Below are 19,255 nucleotides of genomic sequence, written 5' to 3' on the forward strand. Positions count from 1 at the left end.
TACCATCAGAGTGAACAGGCAACCTACAGAATGGGAGAACATTTTTGCAATCTACTCATCTGAGAAAGGGCTAATATCCAGAATCTACAAAGAACTCAAACAAATATACAAGAAAAAAACAAACAACCCCATCAAAAAGTGGGCAAAGGATATGAACAGACATTTCTCAAAAGAAGACATTCATACAGCCAACAGACACATGAAAAAATGCTCATCATCACTGGCCATCAGAGAAATGCAAATCAAAACCACAATGAGATACCATCTCACACCAGTTAGAATGGCAATCATTAAGAAGTCAGGAAACAACAGGTTTTGGAGAGGATGTGGAGAAATAGGAACACTTTTACACTGTTGGTGGGATTGTAAACTAGTTCAACCATTATGGAAAACAGTATGGCAATTCCTCAAGGATCTAGAACTAGATGTACCATATGACCCAGCCATCCCACTACTGGGTATATACCCAAAGGATTATAAATTATTCTACTACAAAGACACATGCACACGTATGTTTATTGTGGCACTATTCACAATAGCAAAGACTTGGAATCAACCCAAATGTCCATCTGTGACAGACTGGATTAAGAAAATGTGGCACATATATACCATGGAATACTATGCAGTCATAAAAAAGGATGAGTTTGCGTCCTTTATAGGGACATGGATGCAGCTGGAAACCATCATTCTTAGCAAACTATCACAAGAACAGAAAACCAAACACCGCATGTTCTCACTCATAGGTGGGAACTGAACAATGAGATCACTTGGACTCGGAAAGGGGAACATTACAATATGCTTAATTGAAGATTTCTTTTTTAAAATGTTTTAAGTTCAGGGTTACAAGTGCAGGTGTGTTACATAGGTAAACTTGTGTCATGAGGGCTTGTTATTTCATCTTTCAGGCATTAAGCCTAGTACTCAGTTATTTTTCCTAATCCACTCCCTCCTCCCACCCTCTACCCTCCCACACACACACCCCAATGTTGTCCCCCTCTACATGTCCATGTGTTCTTACCATTTAGCTTCCACTTAAACATGAGAACATGCAGTAGTTTCCTGTTCCTGTGTTACTTTGCTAAGGATAATGGCCTCCAGCTCCATCCATGTCCCTGAAAAGGACATGATCTCATTCTTTTCTATGGCTGCATAGTATTCCATGGTGTATAGGTACCATATTTCCTTTATCCAGTCCATCATTGATGTGCATTTAGGTTGATTCCATATCTTTGCTATTGTGAATAGTGCTACAATAAACATACAGTACATATACATGTGTTTTTACAATAAAATGATTTATATTCCTTTGGGTATTCAAGAAGGCATTTGAATATATGCTTAGCACTAGGAAGAAAGACTCGAACTGGAAATTTAAATTAGGGATGAGTTTATAGATGCATTTCAGTCAGAGGACTGAAGGAGATTGATTGCCTAGGCAATAATCCACATTAAGAAGCAGAAAAGAGTAAATGAACAGATACATGATTTAAGGTAAATAACTAATGTTCTTGGGATTCTATAGATTAAGTTATATATATAAAAAAAGTGAAATCAAAAAGTATAGTAAGAAAATATGTATAATATTAGGCTGGGTACAGTGGCTCATGACTATAATCAGGTCAGCCCTTCGAGAAGCCAAGGTGGGTGAATCGCTTGAGCCCAGGAGTTCGAGACCAGCCTGGGCAACGTGGTGAACCCTTGTTGCTACTAAAAATACAAAAATTGGGCAGGTATGATGGTACGCGCCTGTAATCGCAGCTACTCTGGAGACTGAGACATGAGAATCACTTAAATCTGGGAGGCAGAGTGGTAGTAAGCCAAGATCACATCACTGCGCTCCAGCCTAGGCAACAGAGTGAGACTCTATCTTAAAAATAAATAAATACATAAATAAATAATAAATAGATAAATAGGCTAGGCATGGGGCTTACACCTGTAATCCCAGCATTTTGAGAGGCCGAGGAGGGCAGATCACCTGAGGTTGGGAGTTCGAGACCAGCCTGACCAACACGGAGAAACCCCGTCTCTAATAAAAATACAAAAATTAGTCAGACGTAGTGGCACATGCCTGTAATCCCAGTATTTGGGAGGCTGAGGCAGGAGAATCGCTTGACCCCGGGTGGGAGAGGTTGCAGTGAGCTCAGATCATGCCATTGCACTTCAGCCCGGGCAACAAGAGTGAAACTCCGTCTCAAAAATAAATAAATGAATAAATGAATAAATAAATAAATAAATAAATAAATAAATAAAAGAAAATATACATAATATTATGTTCACAGAAAATAAAGAAAGCCTTTATAGGTTTAATACCATAGTAAGAAGTCATAAAAAGTTTTGTCCATAAAAATAAAAAGTAAATGAAATATGTACATCAGAACAAACTATTATAATAATATAATTAAAAGGTAAATGTCACACTGAAAAAAATGTTTTATTATATTATGTATTATATGTATACTTACATATATACACATAATATAATATGTATACATTCTCTGTATATTCATCAGAATATTTTGTATATTCATCAGAAATTTTTGTCTTTTTAGTAGAGACAGGGTTTCTCTACGATGGTCAGGCTGGTCTCGAACTTCTGACCTCGTGATCTGCCTGCCTCGACCTCCCAAAGTGCTATGATTACAGGCATGTGCCACCATATCCTGCCTGGTTTATACAATTTTATATATATATATAATTCTATATATAATGGTATACAGAGAAGTCCAACATTTTGATTGAAAAAAGACATGGAATATAAACAAAAATTAATGAAAATTAGAAATTTAAATCTCTAACAAGGATATTCAAAATACAAATGAATAAAAAAGTCAAGTTTACTGTTAAAGAGGGACATCGAATTAATTATTTAGTGGCTATTTTTCTTCATTTATTAAAATTAAAAATTTGAAAATTATTATATCACATGTGGGCAAGTTTATGAAATGGAATCTCTTGAGTTTTCAGTGATAAAAATGTACTTGTTACAATGTTCTAGGTGGATTTTTTCAATAGTTTTTATAAAAAGTCTTTAAGTTTTGATATAGCAATTGCTACTCTAAGAATTTATTTCCAAAACAATGAGGGACATATTAAAAAATTTACCTAAAGAAGATAAAACCAGAGATGTACCTTGGTAAATTTTGGGATTATACAATTTTTTTTTTTTTTTTTTTTTTTTTTTTTTTTTAGGTGGAGTCTCACTCTGTCACCCTGGGTGGAGTTCAGTGGCACGATCTTGGCTCACTGCAAACTCTGCCTCCTGGGTTCAAATGATTCTCCTGCCTCAGCCTCCTGAGCAGCTGGGATTACAGGCACACACCCTCACACCTGGCTAATTTTTGTATTTTTAGTAGAGATGGGGTTTCCCCATGATGGTCAGGCTGGTCTCCAACTTCTGACCTCGTGATCCACCCGCTTTGGCCTCCCAAAGTGCTGGGATTACAGGCGTGAGTCACTGCACCCTGCCCGGTTTATACAATTTTATTTGGGTAATATGAAGAGAATATCACTCGTTATCATTTTGATATCAATAATGATATAGCTATCTCTCATGACTCCATGAACTTCATCATAGAGCTTGTGATAGAGTTAGACTCAGAAATATTAAACTTATGAGTACCTAGAAGAAGGAACAACTCAAAGAGCAAGGGTATTGTGATGGACTCTTAAAAAGGAAAGCTTCTCAGTGTAAATGTTGATACCTTCTCTTTAGACCACAGTCTTAGCCATTTTGTTTTCCAATTACAATAAAACGTCAATGAGGTCAGAAGAACAAGCATTACAGGGACAATTAAAATACTGAATAGCTAATGCCAATAGGGTTAATTTTATAAAGTCTTTCAAGAATTGATTAGACCTTGATGCAGGAGACACCCCTTCTAGGAATTAATGGCCTATTGAGAGTGTAAGTAATAAGGAACTTTGAGCTCGTCTAATTCATACTTAATTTCATGATAAAATCATCCCATAGCTAGCATCTAAAAATACAAATTCAGAAATAGAGTTTGTGTTAGGTTTTAATTATTTTATCTCAAATTAACTCCATGCCTAAGCAAATAATAAAAGCTTTTAATGCACAAATGTTTGCCAAACTGTTAACTTCTTTTATATTCTTTGTCTCATTCAAGACATAATAAATATTTATTGTGTGTTGTGTACACTTCTCTGAACAACTTTCAATTAATTTATTGCTAGACTAAACAAATTATTTTGACTCATAGTTAATCCTTAAATTATTAAACACATTGTTTCTAAATGATATATATAATTTATATTTATAATTAAATGTATTCTAAATGAGAGGGGTAGCAAACAGAATACTGTTAATATTTCTAATAGGCACTTTTCTTTTCTACAAACATTGTTTGAAGATAAATGAGTTCAGCATAATTTGTATTGTCTGTTTTAACATTTGAGAATCTCGTTTAAATAAACCAAAGTCTCAAAGGTAAGTGAAAAAATTTGAAGTGATTTTAGAAATAATATTCTCTTTCAAATAAATTACTGTAGATCTTTATTTCTGCATAAAAAATTCCACATAAAACATTCTTTTGAATGCAGGGCTGACACATATGATTATACAATTTGTAAACTACACAAAAGGATAGAAGCAAATGAGATGTTGGGGGCTGAAATCCCCCAAACCTCTGCTAGTCAAGGCACTATGGGAGATACTGCCTAAAATCTGGATAAAAACTCATAAATGAGTCACGTAGCCTAGAGATGGTCCTGATTTCATACATTTTTGTACTTTACAGAATTACTACAAGTATAGTACATACATATAATTTTTGTTTTTTCCTGAACGGTTTTGAGGTTAAGTAGCCAACTAGGTACTCATTCACTTTGTAATAATTTAGTGTCCCTTTGCTATAATCAGGGACATCCTCCTATGTAACTACTATACCATACAAGCAGAAAAGTTTATATTGCTCACCACCAGCAAATCCTCAGACTCCACCCAAGTTTCACTAAATGTCCCCAGAATGCTAAGATTTTCACATTGTCTTTAAGTGGTCATGTCTCTTTTGTCTCCTTCACCCTAGGACAAAGCAAATTTGACTCTCCCAAGAGGCATCAGCCTTACCCTGAGAAATCAAGTGAGGCATTCCTGCATTCCTTCCCACCCTAAGGGAGCTCTGATGTCTTATGTCAGTTGGTTTCTGCTCACGGACATCCTTCTCTGTTAGAGAAACCAACTGGCATGAGACATCAGAGCTTTGCTACTACACAACCCCACACCCACAAATACTGCATGGCAACCTTGCTTCCTATGTTTGGGCCTTAATAGCCTGTGCTAAGTAAACTCCCACAGGGACAGTTTCATTACCTCACCACACCCCTTCTGAATTGTTTCAGACACTGACATGCTTACCTTCTCCTGTGCAACCTAGCAGACATAAAACTGACTTGGTTCAGAAGGAAATGGATGGCAGGGGAAAAAGGAATGATAAACTTTTGCATATTTGTTTTAAGTTACTGCAGTAGGTCACATTAACTATACTTTTCACTTTATGACACATTATCATCTAAAGCAAAGCCTCATCTTGTTTTATTTATTTTTAATGTGTTTGATAACATGTTTATATGTCAATTTGTTTAACTATATTATATGGAATGATATACTTAAATTTTATTACAAATTATGTATTTCATCAATTATTTTTTTATTGGCCCCACTCCTTCCTAGAGTTTCAAAAAATATTGTCTTTTATATTTTACATAACCAATAGTTTGCTATTTGAAATCTGTTGTTGATACTCAAAATTTTCCCTCTATTGGCTTGGGTGTTCACTCATTTGTTCTTTTGTAATAGTGATTATTCTTTAAAATGTATAATGTATATATATCAAAATATAACGTTATATCTCAACCTTCTTTCCAAATAACTTTTTAGAATTCTTAACCTTGATTTTTCCATCCAAATATATTAGGCTATTTTTCTTTATTTTTATACATTTAACCTTTCCAAGTACCAATGATGATTATTACTGTATATTATTATAAACATTGTTCTTACACCGAAAAGAATTTCAGCTTATCTTTATACAGTATTTTAATAATTTCTCTGTGCTATATTTATTTTGCATCCCAAATTCGTCTTCTGGGATCATTTTCCTTCAACCTATACATATTATTTAGATATTACTTTACTTAAGATCTATTACAAACTATTCTTTTGAGATAATTTGCCTTCTTTTCATGAGGGTCTATTTTGTTACACTGAATCTATATTGTGTTTTATTCTCATAGTCCCATAAAGATGTCATTTTTAAAAAAATTTTTTTATAGAGAGGTGGTCTCGCTATGTTGACCAGGCTGGTCTCAACCTCCTGGCCTCAACTGATCCTCCCATCTTGGCCCCCCAAAGTGCTAGGATTACTAGCGTGAGCCATCATGCCCAGCCTAAGATATCATACTTTTATCTTGTGAATTGCTGTTTTTATTGGTCATTCTTAAGTGGGCAATCTAACTTTTCCTCTCAGGCTGACTTACAAATTTCTATTTGCCTTTGGTGATCTCTGACTTCTAGATGTATCCAATCTCTAGGTATACACCAATATGTCTAGATGTAGATTTAACTTTTTTGTGTGCTTGGTATAAAATGTTGAGAAGGTGGTTTTGATAATTTTTAAAAGTCATTTTTGTTAAAAGAATTAAAACATAAGGGTAAAAAATGTTTGCACTGATAAAGAACAACCTAACCCCTACACAAAACTTAAAGAAAAAAAAAAAACAGTAAAAAGGCATATTAATGATGATGTTAGAAATATTCCTTTAGGTCAGTCAAATATTTTTCACTTCCTACACAATGCAATAAATATTCAATAAATATTTAAAATATTTTTCAATTCCTACAAATGCAATAAATCCAGGAGAAAAATATTATTAGAAATAGAAAGGCAGGAAAAGTGCCATTTTCTTCCATCAATATCATTCTTCCTGCTGAACATGAAAAGAATCTACAGGCAGTCTGTTGGAATTAAAAAGCTGTTGGCAATTTCATGGATTTATGATTCACAAAATAAGAAGTTTCTTGCACATCATTAAAACTCGATCAGACAAAATATAATAATACAATGTATACAATTCACAATGGGAACAACAATAACAAAAGTGTACTTAGTAATAAGTCTAATAAAATGGTATAGAGTTCTTAGGGAAAAAAATGTGAAATTTTATCCTTAATATTTTAAAGAAGATTAAAAGGCTAAAATAAATTTTATATGACAATTTCTATGAAAAAATAATAAGTAGAGAGAATTTGCCTTTTCAAATATCAGAATATATTTTGCAGTAATCATTAAAATAAGATGATGTTGATTCAGTGACATGTTGATTTACTACTGTACTTGAACACAGAACCCATAAATAAATTATTCATCACTATTCAGTTATCTACTGACATTGAAAGGCAATTAGAACCTTACCTCTGTGTAAAAATAAGTTACAGATAAAGATATAAAAACATGAATGTTGACAAAACTTTTGAAGAAAATGTAAAGAATATGTTTATGTGTTTCCATAAAAATATTAAGACTTTATGCATTTGTATAAAAAAATACAGTAATATTTCCTGAACAAGTCACAAAAATCCCTAATACGAAAGAAAATAACTGACATTATTTATTATTTAAAAAACATAATGTTCTGTACAATAAAAGTCACTGAAACAAATATAGAAGATGATTCTCATATTGGAAAAATATATTTTAACAACAATAGTTGTTATAAGATTAATTTCTTCAGAAATAATCTCATATAAATAAGAAAATTACAGATATGCCAATATAATAATAGAGCAAAAGATGTGAATTGGCAGGTCACAATAGCAAATGTGAAGTGGGCATCCTGGGTTCTGAAACTATACATACTAAGTTCAAAAGCAACTCAATAACTTACTAATTATGCAACTTTAAGCAAGGTGCTTCTGTTAGGGCCCTCTTCACCAAAATAGCAGTGACAATACTATCTAACTTAGAGATTTGCTATGAGAACTAAATGGTTTATTACTTGCAAAAGTTGAGAACAGCATTTGGCACAAGGTGAAAATCTCAATAAATGGTACCTATTAGTAAGCTGTGTCAGTCAGGTTACTAGATGCAGACAACAGGAATAGACCTCATTGAACAGAATCAGTGCAGTTTATTAAAAGTGGATTTATGTCAAATGCAAAACTTTGGGAAGAATGAACATTGGATTGAAGGAATAATAATATAGGAAAAATTATCCAAACAATACAAAAACATAGTATTCATGTTAAATTAAAAAATATATAGAACCACATTTTGTTGGAGTATGATATATAATGAATACATAAAAAATGGTGGGAGAGATGACTTATCAACCTCAGGAAAGGAGTTACCTTAGGGAGAAAGATGGAAGCAGCATGGAATAGGGATGAGCTTTAATGGTTTATGCAGCATTGTATTTTTTTAAAAAATAAAAGGACAAGTGGTAAATAAGTCACAATGTCAACATTTGTTAAATCAAAATAAACATGAATGTTTATTATTCACTAAAATAATCGATATGTTTTAAATATTTCATAATTACAAGATTTTTTAAACAGGCTCGATGCAGAGCATTATTTTTTCATGCTTGTCAGAAACATTCCTGCTTTATTTTATAGTTATGTGTGTGCATATTTTGACTCTCTTACTAAATAGAATTCCTTGACAATACAAGCAATTTTTTTTTCTAAAATATCATTCCATAACTCAGATGACAGTGTTTGATACATAACAAGAATACAATAAAAGTTTTATAAATGAATGAGTGAATGTTTTACTAGGCACTTCGGCATTTAAAATTTTCAGTACACATGTCTGTAAATAATTTACAGGAATACCTACAAAGAACCTTCCTAATTTATTCTAAAAATAGAAAACAACCCCACAAATATTTTTCACTGGGCAATATCTACTTAAAATAGGCACAGAAAAGAATTATTTGTGTAACTCCAACTGATTTACCATACTTTTCCTTCAATTGCTTTTTTATTTTAAAATCAAGTTTTAAGAAATTTATTCATTAAAATTTATATTATACTTTGTTACATTTTGACTTTCATAAAATCAGTTCTAGTGATATAGATAAATGCTCAGAAGTTTTTCAACCTCAACTGAATAGCCAGGAGTAATTGGAGGGAAATAAATTAGAGGCTGACAACAATGAAAGTGTTTTTAATTCTTTAGTGAATAATTTATGTTTTCCTCTCAACAAAAGCAAAGAATGCAGTGTGTTTCCCACAGGGTCAGATGGTTAATTATTTTAGGTTCAAAAATATTCTTTCATTATTTTATTTTAGTTTAAGTTTATTTATGCAAGTCATTTTTTTTCCTCTCATGATAGAATAAAGTAAAACTAATCAAAATGAGAAAGGTCTTTCAAGACAAAACAGAGCAAAATCAAGGGCTACTTTTGGAAAAGAAAAAAGGTGCTCTAGGTTGGCCACACACACATGCTTAGTTTAACGAGAGATGCAAAACAATCTGATCTGACCTGAATATATGTTTGAGGAACGAAGATCTAAGAGAGTGTTTTACTACTTTACTTTGGGGCGTGTGTTTTTTTTTCAAGTCAAAATGTGTGAAATATTGTTAGAGCCTCCAATAAGAATTTAAGCCCTTGTCTCTACTTTAAAGAAAGACAAATAAGCTGGATCTAAGACTATAAGGTGTAAGAGAGGAAGGACTATGTGTACTTGCTTTACTACTATGTGTCTAGTGCTTTACACAGTGTTGACACATTGCAGGTTGTCAATAAATACTCGGTGAATAAATAAAGAATGAAATATACAGAAAGGTAACTTCAAAGCACTATGAATAGAGAATAAAGAGTATCCAATTCTCTCTGTGGTTGTCAAGACGTGACACTAAACTGAGGGTGAATTTGACCTCTTAATTCAGTTTGAGAAGACTGAATATTCTGCTTTGGATAAAACGCCAATCAATTCAATTGTATGGACGAGTCATAGGAATTTGGCAACCCCTTACACACACATCCAGGCATCCACAGGGTAGACATTAACCCCAAGATCAGGCAATCAAACCCATCCTGGCAAACTGACGTTAAGAGAGGAAAGTGAAATTGTCATCCAGAAAATGATTTTTTGACTTACAGAAATTTTTTTTTTGGTAAACTCAAACATGGATTTTTAGCAGAGAAAAGACGTGACAGCATCACCAGAAATTCAAACTAGCCAGTTATATGTTCCTGTTTAATACTATGCAATATGAGAGTTTAAAATTAGGACCTTGTATTAGGTTTTCCTCATAAAATGATTCACATCTTAAAAGTCCCCTTTGCTTCTATCACCTCACAGAATCTTTAAAATCCTTCATGAAGAAGTTCTAACATCTCTCAGTACATCATCTCCCTTTTTTTAACCCAACTACCTTTATCTGAACTGTGGAAATAGACTCTCTACAACCTTCTTTCAGGATTTCAACCCTCCTACTCCAAATTCCATCCTCTTTAGCACTACTATATTGCCACAATGCAATTTTAATCAAATTCTGTATTAGCTACCCATTGGCTATAGGATAAGTTCCAAATGGTTTAGGATAAATATCATTTCTTAAACTCCTGTCATACAATCCAAGTTTCAAATACCATAAACTATTTGAAATTTCACAAACATGTCATGTTTAATTTTCCATTTTTCTATAGATTGTATTACTCTGCCTAGAACATGTATAAATAATGTTTGTCACATGGCAGTATAGTCATTTGTTTGCATGATTAACATGAATACTAGATAGGAAAGCTTGAGGGGAGAATGATTCCTATTTACCTTTCTAACACCTGAACATAGCACAATGCCCAGCGAATAGTTGGTGTCTAATACATGTTTGTAGATCATGGTTTATTTTCCATCATTATGAGATTCAGGAAGGTCAGGTGATTAACTAAATACTTCATAGATTAAAAGATCAATATTAAAACACAGTTCTTATCATTCTTAGTTTGAAATTCTTTTAGTATACCTGTTTCCCAACAGGGCAGAAGAATGTCTCAGAAATTAATGCATAAAGAACCGTCAGTAGATTCTCTGAACTTTCTCAAACTCAAGCCATTTGTCACTAGGGATCAGATAGAGGGGAGGATTGAATAAGGAAAATAATCAACTTCATGGCTGTTTGTGTCCTCAGCTTTTTTCTAGCATCAGTTCAGTAAATTCTGTATTGTGAACAAATGAAGTGAAACTGAATTTTTTTCTAGTTAGCTTTTCGTCCTATAGATGAGTACTGCCTCAATAAATGACCATCAGCTTATTTCCGCCTGAAAACCCATCTTTATTCTTTCCTTAGTGCATTTCTCTCTTCTTATAAATGGATACTTTAGGACTTGCAAACTTAATTTATATGTTCTATATGATATCTGAATGCTGATATTCTTGCTACATTTCTTGCTTTATTAATTCAGTGAAATGGCCTGGATTGAACTTCCATTGAAATACATTTTAATTATTTCCAGATTTTTTGGATCAGGAGATCTTAGACTTTTGACTTTTTTTTGGGATTCATTTTTGTCTTTGGCAACTTTCTGTGGACTTTGGTCTTCATGGTTTCTCTTAGATGCTATTTTCTTCATTATCATTTTTTGCTCAAAAGAAATAAAAACAACAACCTGGGAAAGAATAACTAAAGCATGTCTTCATTTTAATTTTGTAACAACTTTTGAACTGTGAAAATGAAAATATATTCAATTCACTTGTTGACAACAAGCTGACCAATAAAGACATTTATGTAACTACATCTAAACATTTGAGAAATGTCTACATTTATAGATGATGGTGCAATTATTAAAATATCCAGTATATGTTATGGCACAAGATAATAGGGTTTACTACAGAAAGTTACAAGAGAAGGAGCTTTTTGGGGGATGCTTATTAAAAAAAACTTGAGGTATTTCAGCAGTGTGTGAATAGGGGATATTATTAAAAGGATAAATGCATAAGAAAAGGAAGAGAATAGATGGTTTCTAATATTCTTTTCAACACTGAAATATTATAATTCTATGACAATGATACCCATGATTGGTTCTCAATTAATATTTGACTGTTTACTTCCATATAGCTGTGTACGTATAAAACAAACAACAAATACATGTATACTCAAATATGTCTAATAGATGTGCAAATAATACATTTTAAAATGCATTTACCATCCAAGGCCATAACACTTAAAGTGTGTAATAAGTATGTTTTCAGGAAGGTATGAGCTTGGAGTATTATTACTGTTTTCTCAAATAATTTGTATATAAATATGGAAGCAAAGGAAATGATGGAGTCTCGCTGAAGTGGCCTAGAAATCCAAGAGAAAGAAATTATTTTCTTAGGTGAAGTGAAAATGATTTGTGCAAAGGGGAGACTTTAAGAACTATGCAGCAAGAATGATAATTAAATGTGAGTTGACTTTGTACTTGGAGTCCAGTAACTCCTTTGGGGAGTCTTTAATACCAGGTGAGAATGTCAACATTGTACCACTTCATGGATTATAGAGACATCAGTGTGAACTCATGTGTATCTTAATACAGATGGTTTCATATAGAAATATTTATAGATATGTACATATAAACATGTTAGTGTATATATAGGTTAGTGTATGCCTACACAATTATGTGCTCTGTCAGCTGAGAGGGCCTAAAAGAAATGCCACTCCAGTAGCCATGAGCATAACAAGTACCCAGCAATTGATATTTAATGCTATTCTCCAGTAAAACCCACCAAGGTGACTTGGAGAAATTGCAGATTCTAGGATAGAATAGGCAATGATTCTACTAGTAGAATAGGCAAGAGCCAGGAGCATCTTGTATTTAATTAGAGAAAGTTATAAGAAATTATAATTACAAGAAAGTGGATTGTGCCAGAATTAACAAGGAACTTAAACAAATTGACAAGGGAAGAAACAAACAACCCCATCAAAAAATGGGTGAAGGATATGAACAGACACTTCTCAAAAGAAGACCTTTATGCAGCCAGAAAACATATGAAAAAAAGCTCATCATCACTGGTCATTAGAGAGATGCAAATCAAAACCCCAATGAGACACCATCTCACACCAGTTAGAATGGTGATCATTAAAAAGTCAAGAAACAACAAATGCTGGCAAGGCTGTGGAGAAATAGGAATGCTTTTATACTATTGGTGGGAGTGTATATTAGTTCAACCATTGTGGAAGACAGTGTGGTGATTCCTCAAGGATCTAGAACCAGAAATACCATTTGACCCAGCAATACCATTAGTGGTAAAGGATTATAAATCATTCTACTATAAAGACATGAGCATATGTATGTTTACTGCAACACTATTTACAACAGCAAAGACTTGGAACCAACCCAAATGTCCACCAGTGATAGACTAGATAAAGAAAATGTGGCACATATACACCATGGAATACTATGCAGCCATAAAAAAGAACAAGTTTATGTCCTTTGCAGGGACATGGAAAAAGCTGGAAATCATCATTCTCAGCAAATTAACACAGGAACAGAAAACCAAACACCACATGTTCTCACTCATTAAGTAGGAGTTGAACAATGAGAACGCATGTGGAGAGGAACATCACACAAGGGGGCCTTTTGGGAGCTGTGGGGCAAGGGGAGGGAGAGCATTAGGACAAATACCTAATGCATGTGGGGCTTAAAACCTAGATGATGGGTTGATAGGTGCAACAAATCACCATGGCACATGTATACCTATGTAACAAACCTACGCGTTCTGCACATGTATCCCAGAACTTAAAGTAAAATTAAAAAAAAAAGAAGAAAGTGGGTTTTTAAAATCTTACCATGCAGGGATATCCTAAAATGACATGAGAGCTAACCAAAAGAGGTCCCAATAGCCAAAACTGAAACAATTTGAGCAACTACATAACATAATATTGGATTATAACCCAAAGTGTAAAGTAAATGGTCATGAGTCCATGCTTACATAAATAAATAGTAAGTGAGGGAGAATAAACAAATTCTAAATGTTTTATGTAGATAATCCTCTTAGAAGGATAACTCCTCAATCCTTAAGTGTGGCTATGCATAGTGACTGTTCTCCAAAGATTAGAGTAGGGAAAAAGAGGAAAGAATAAGTTTACAGTAGAGAAGCCTGACAAACCTTACCTCAGCCAGGTGATCAAGGTCAATATCAACAGTGATAAAATCTTGTTAATAGTATATACCCTTGATATGATTTGATGAGAAGGGCATTTTACCTGTGTGGTCTTGTTCCCCCAAACATAATTCCCAGTCTAATCATGAGGAAAACACTAGGCAAATCCCAGCTGAGAGACATTCTACAAAATATCTGACCAGTATTCCCCAAAACTGTCACAGTAATAAAAAACAAGGGAAGTGTGAAAAAATATCATAGCCAAGAGGAGCCCAGGAGAAAATGAGTGCTAAATATAACATGAAATCCTTTATGGAACCCTGGGACAGTAAGAAGCTATTAGGTTAAAGCCAATGAAATATGAATAAAGTATAGACATTGTTTAATTTTATTTTTTATTTAATTTTTTTAAAGAGAGGGTTGTTGCTTTGTTGTGTAGACCTCCTGGTCCCAAGAGACACCTGCCTCAACCTCTCAAAGTGTTGGGATTACAACCCTGAGCCACAGTATGCAGCCTGAATTTTATTTAATAATAACAAATCAATTTTAGTTTCTTAATTATAATAAGAATACCTTACTAATGCAAACTGTCAATGAAAGGGAAAATTGAGTGTTAGATATAAGGGAACATTCCATACTATCTTTGCATTTTTTCTGTAAATCTATAACTGTTACTAAATAAAATGTTTATAAAATGTGCATGTGAACATATTGAAGTAAAAAATAAAGGAACTTATATGTTTCTGCTGGTGTTAGTAGAATTATCACAACACATAATGTTGGCTTTTATATTATTACCCCCCACTGCCTGACACCCCCAAACCCCTCACTTCCACAGAAAAATCACTAGGGACTTTTTAAACTGGACATCTGTAATTTGCTGCTAATAAAAGAAAAGGATTTGATAATAAGCAATTTTTTTTTAAGTTTGTTTGAAGACAAGGTATATTTACAGTAGCACAGAAAATGCACAGCTGAGAAGAGTCTTGAAGATGTAATGTCTTTGAACAACCAACGGGCAGTTATAACTCAGCAAAGGATGTAACAACCAGTAGCAAGACAAAAATGAGAGATGGGAAAGCAGTATTTTTTTCTTTGATTTTTATTTATTTTATTTAATTTTATTTATTTTATTTTATTTTATTTTATTATTTTATTTCTGAGTCAGGCTCTCTGTCACCCAGTCTGGAATGCAGTGGTGCAACTGTAGCTCACTACCACCTCAAATTCCTGGGCACAAGTGATCCTCCCGACTTAGCCTCCCAAGTAGCTGGGACTATAGGCATGCACCAGCACACCGAGATGGAAGTAGTAATTTTACAAAAGCAAAACATACTGCTTACTTATTACCAGAAGAGAAGTTGTTTGATAATCTAAAAGTGATGAGAAATCATGGAGGATGGTTTGTAGCAGGAATACTTGTTCTGAATGACTTGGAGGGAAAGTGTGTGTGTGTGTGTGTGTGTATATATGTGTATGTTTGTTGGTTTTTGTGAGGTAGGGGAGACTATTTTTGTGATTCAGTCAACTCCAATTATTGCCACAATGCACTTTCCTTCAGAACTGCCTAACCAGTATGGCACAGTAGGAAAAGCTACAGATGTGCTAAGATAATGCATGCCAATTCCTTCCACTCTTGTGGTCATAGAAAGGCCTGGACTTCCAGGCAAGTCTCCCTTATTCCAAGCATCCTCTTCTTTGACTCAACTGATACATACAAAGGCCATAATTTCTATGTATGCCCTCTGTGGAAAGGCTGAGGAAGGCCTTTTGGGAATACCAGTCACTCAGAACAAGAAGGTTGGTAGTCGGAACATGTTTTGTAATAGTTTAATGCTGAGGAACAACTGTCCTTTGAGACAATTAATTTAATGTTTTATCAGTTAATGGAAGCCTGGGTCTTGCAAAGGACATATAATGTGAAAACGGACAGCAATATTGAGATTTTATCAGATATTTGCTAATTATATCTCAAGCTCAAGACAAATTTCAATTCATATAGTTATGATATAATGTTTGTTATGAATACAAATAAAAGGAATGAAATAATTTTTTCTTTAGTCTTATATAGCCTAACCTAGCTTTGTATTATACTACAACTGATCGAGTCAAATTAGAATCTACACCAAAAAGTTCTTGCTTTGGGATAAAACACAGTAGGCACAATAAGGTGTCTCTCTCTCTTTCATGTGTCTCCCTCTCTCTCTCTGCGTGTGTGTGTGTGTGTGTGTGTGTGTGTGTGTGTGTGTGTGTGTGTATGTGTGTGTGTTATTCTCCAGCCTAGCTGTCTAGCTGTTCCTTACCCAAATATGCTGTGCTATATATCCACATGGTTTTGGGCACCTTGCTCTGCTCATCTAGGTTAAACATCCAATACCTGGAAATAAGTACCAAATAACTCAAAAATTGGGATTAGCTGTGGAGCTCGTATTTCAGGGACATAATAAAATGCATTCTATGAAGTTCAGATTAACCAAAAAGATTACCCAGTGGTTCCTGGATTCTGAAGTAAACATACAATAGGCTAGACAGAAATTGTCAGCCTGTCATTATAATACTGGCTGTTAACAACCACAATTAAGGCAGACTGCATATCAATTATTATTTGTCTGGAACATCAACTACCCTAAGCATAAAAGGAAGTGAGGCAGCCTGCATTGCTGTCACCTCTCTTCAGCTAATCAGTACTGTTTTTAATGGCTTCATCTGCCCAGGATCAATTGTCTAATAGGAACAGTGCTCTGTCAGTTAATAAGGTGAGGAACTGCAGAATGTGATTACGTCTGGCTCCAAAATACTGCTTCAAACACACTAAAGCAATCATGTGAATAGACCAAGGCAGTACTTTTTGTCTAATTCTTGGGCAAACATAGTTGTAGTAACATTTATGGAACAAAAAAAGAAAAAAAGTTTGAGAAAGAAAAAAATGGAAGATTTAAAGAAAAACACAAGACCACACACACACCCTCTGGAAACCTCAGTTAAGGAAATAAAGGAGCCAGCAGCATTGTAAAGGGGTATTTAAGGAGAATTACCATAATGAATGTTGATGCAATGATAAAACCTATTTTCCAAAAATGTTTTGTGCAAAAATAAACTTATGTGGTTGTCCTGATTGGAACATAAACTATGCTCATTTTCCAGTCACAAAATGCAACTCAGTGAAGAAATGGGCACTGGGGATATTTATTTGTACTCAGTTGGCTTTTAGCACCTATTATCAGATTTATTTAACACCTCTGATTTGAATACATGTGCTAAATAATAGACTGCCTAGTAAATACTTATCTGAAAATATAGTTTATGCTATACTTTTTAAGCAGATATAAGACTGGGCTCATGGAATAAACCCAAACAAATAGAGACGAATGTTAGAAAGAAGTCATTATCTTGAGAGGTCGTATAGTGTAGTGGTTATGCACTTGGGGTCAGGAGCCATACTCCCTGGATTTAAATCCCAATGTCACCACTTACAGGCTTGCATAACTAGGACAACTTTACTTTTCTGTGCCTCAGTTTGCCTTATCAGTAAAATGGGGATTGTAATCACAGGAATGTTACGAAGATTGAATGAGTGTGTCAGGTAAATAGAGCACAACCTGGTACAAAGTAACCCTTATAGAAATGTTAGAGATTACTGAGATTATTCTAAAAATAGTTAATCTTGATCAGCTAGTTGAACAGATGCTTGTAGATAATTTCTGAACCAACAATTCCCAGCATGTACCCTCTCTATAGCTTATTGACATTGCAAGAAGAATCTGATTGACTCTACAAATATTATACCTTGAAATGTACCAATCCTCTAAAACCATGGTTTTCAAAATGTTATACTCAGATCAGCAGTGTCAGAATTTTTTGAGAATTTAGAAATGCAGATTATCAAGCACCCTACCCCCCACCCCAGGTCTGACTGAATTAAAAATTTTGAGAGTGGAGTCCAGCTATGTGTGTGGGGGCGGGGAGGGGGGGAGTGAAGGGGCAATGCAATTTCAAATCTTGGAATTATACTTCTTACACAACAAACGTAGCATTTGTTAAAAATAAACACGCCTAAGATGTACTTATTTCAATTCCAACAGAAATCTAAGCATAGAGGTATCCAATGACATGTCTGCCTTTCTTCATAACCATTTAGATGTCTGTTTTAGAGAGCAGGTTCTTGCCACTGAGATCACCTAGGCTGAACTCTTAGCTCTATTTTTTTAAATTTATAATTGATACCTAATAATTGTACAAAATAATGGAGTACAGTGTGATATACAAAGCATGCATACATTGTATAACAACCAAATCATGGTAGTTAGCATATCCATAATTCTAAACATTGATCATTTTTTTGTGGTGACAAAAATTCAAAATCATTTCTTCTGGCTATTTTGAAATATACAGTACATTTCCTACTGTATAACAGAACACCAGAATTTATTCTTCCTGTTTAAATGTAACTTTGCTCCCATTGACCAGTCTCTCCCATTCCCCCCACCCCACCACCCTCCCCAGTCTCTGGTTGCCGCTATTCTCTAATCTCTACTTCTATGAGATCAACATTTTTATATTTCATTTATGAGTGAGGTTTGTGCAGTGTTTTTCTTTCTATGCCTGGCTTATTTCACCTTACACAATGTCCTATAGGTCTATCTGATTTCCTTCTGTTTTATGGCCAAATAGTATTTTATTATATAAAGAGAGACCACATTTTCTTTATCCATTCATCTACAGATGGATACTGAGATTGATTCCATATCTTGGCTATTATGAATAGCATTGACGTGAACACGAGTGCAAGCATCACTTCCAAATACTGATTTCATTTCCTTCAGATGTATATCCAGTAGTGGGATAACTGATTATATGGTGGTTCTATTTTCAGTTTCTGGAGGAACCTTCTGTTTTCCATAATGACTATACTAATATACATCCCATCAAAAGTGGGTAAGTTCCTCTTTCTCCACATCCTCCTCAGGCATTTGTTATTTTTTTGTCTTTTTGATAATAGCCATTCTAACCAGGATGAGGTGATATCTCACTGTAATTTCATCTACATTTTTTGTAGTGATATTGAGCATATTTTTATGTGTTTGTTGGCCATTTGAATGTCTGCTTTTGAAAAATATCTATTCAGATCTTTTGTCCAATTTTTAA

The sequence above is a fragment of the Rhinopithecus roxellana genome, chromosome 9 (genome assembly GCF_007565055.1).
Source record: "Rhinopithecus roxellana isolate Shanxi Qingling chromosome 9, ASM756505v1, whole genome shotgun sequence".
NCBI classification, from domain to species: domain Eukaryota; kingdom Metazoa; phylum Chordata; class Mammalia; order Primates; family Cercopithecidae; genus Rhinopithecus; species Rhinopithecus roxellana.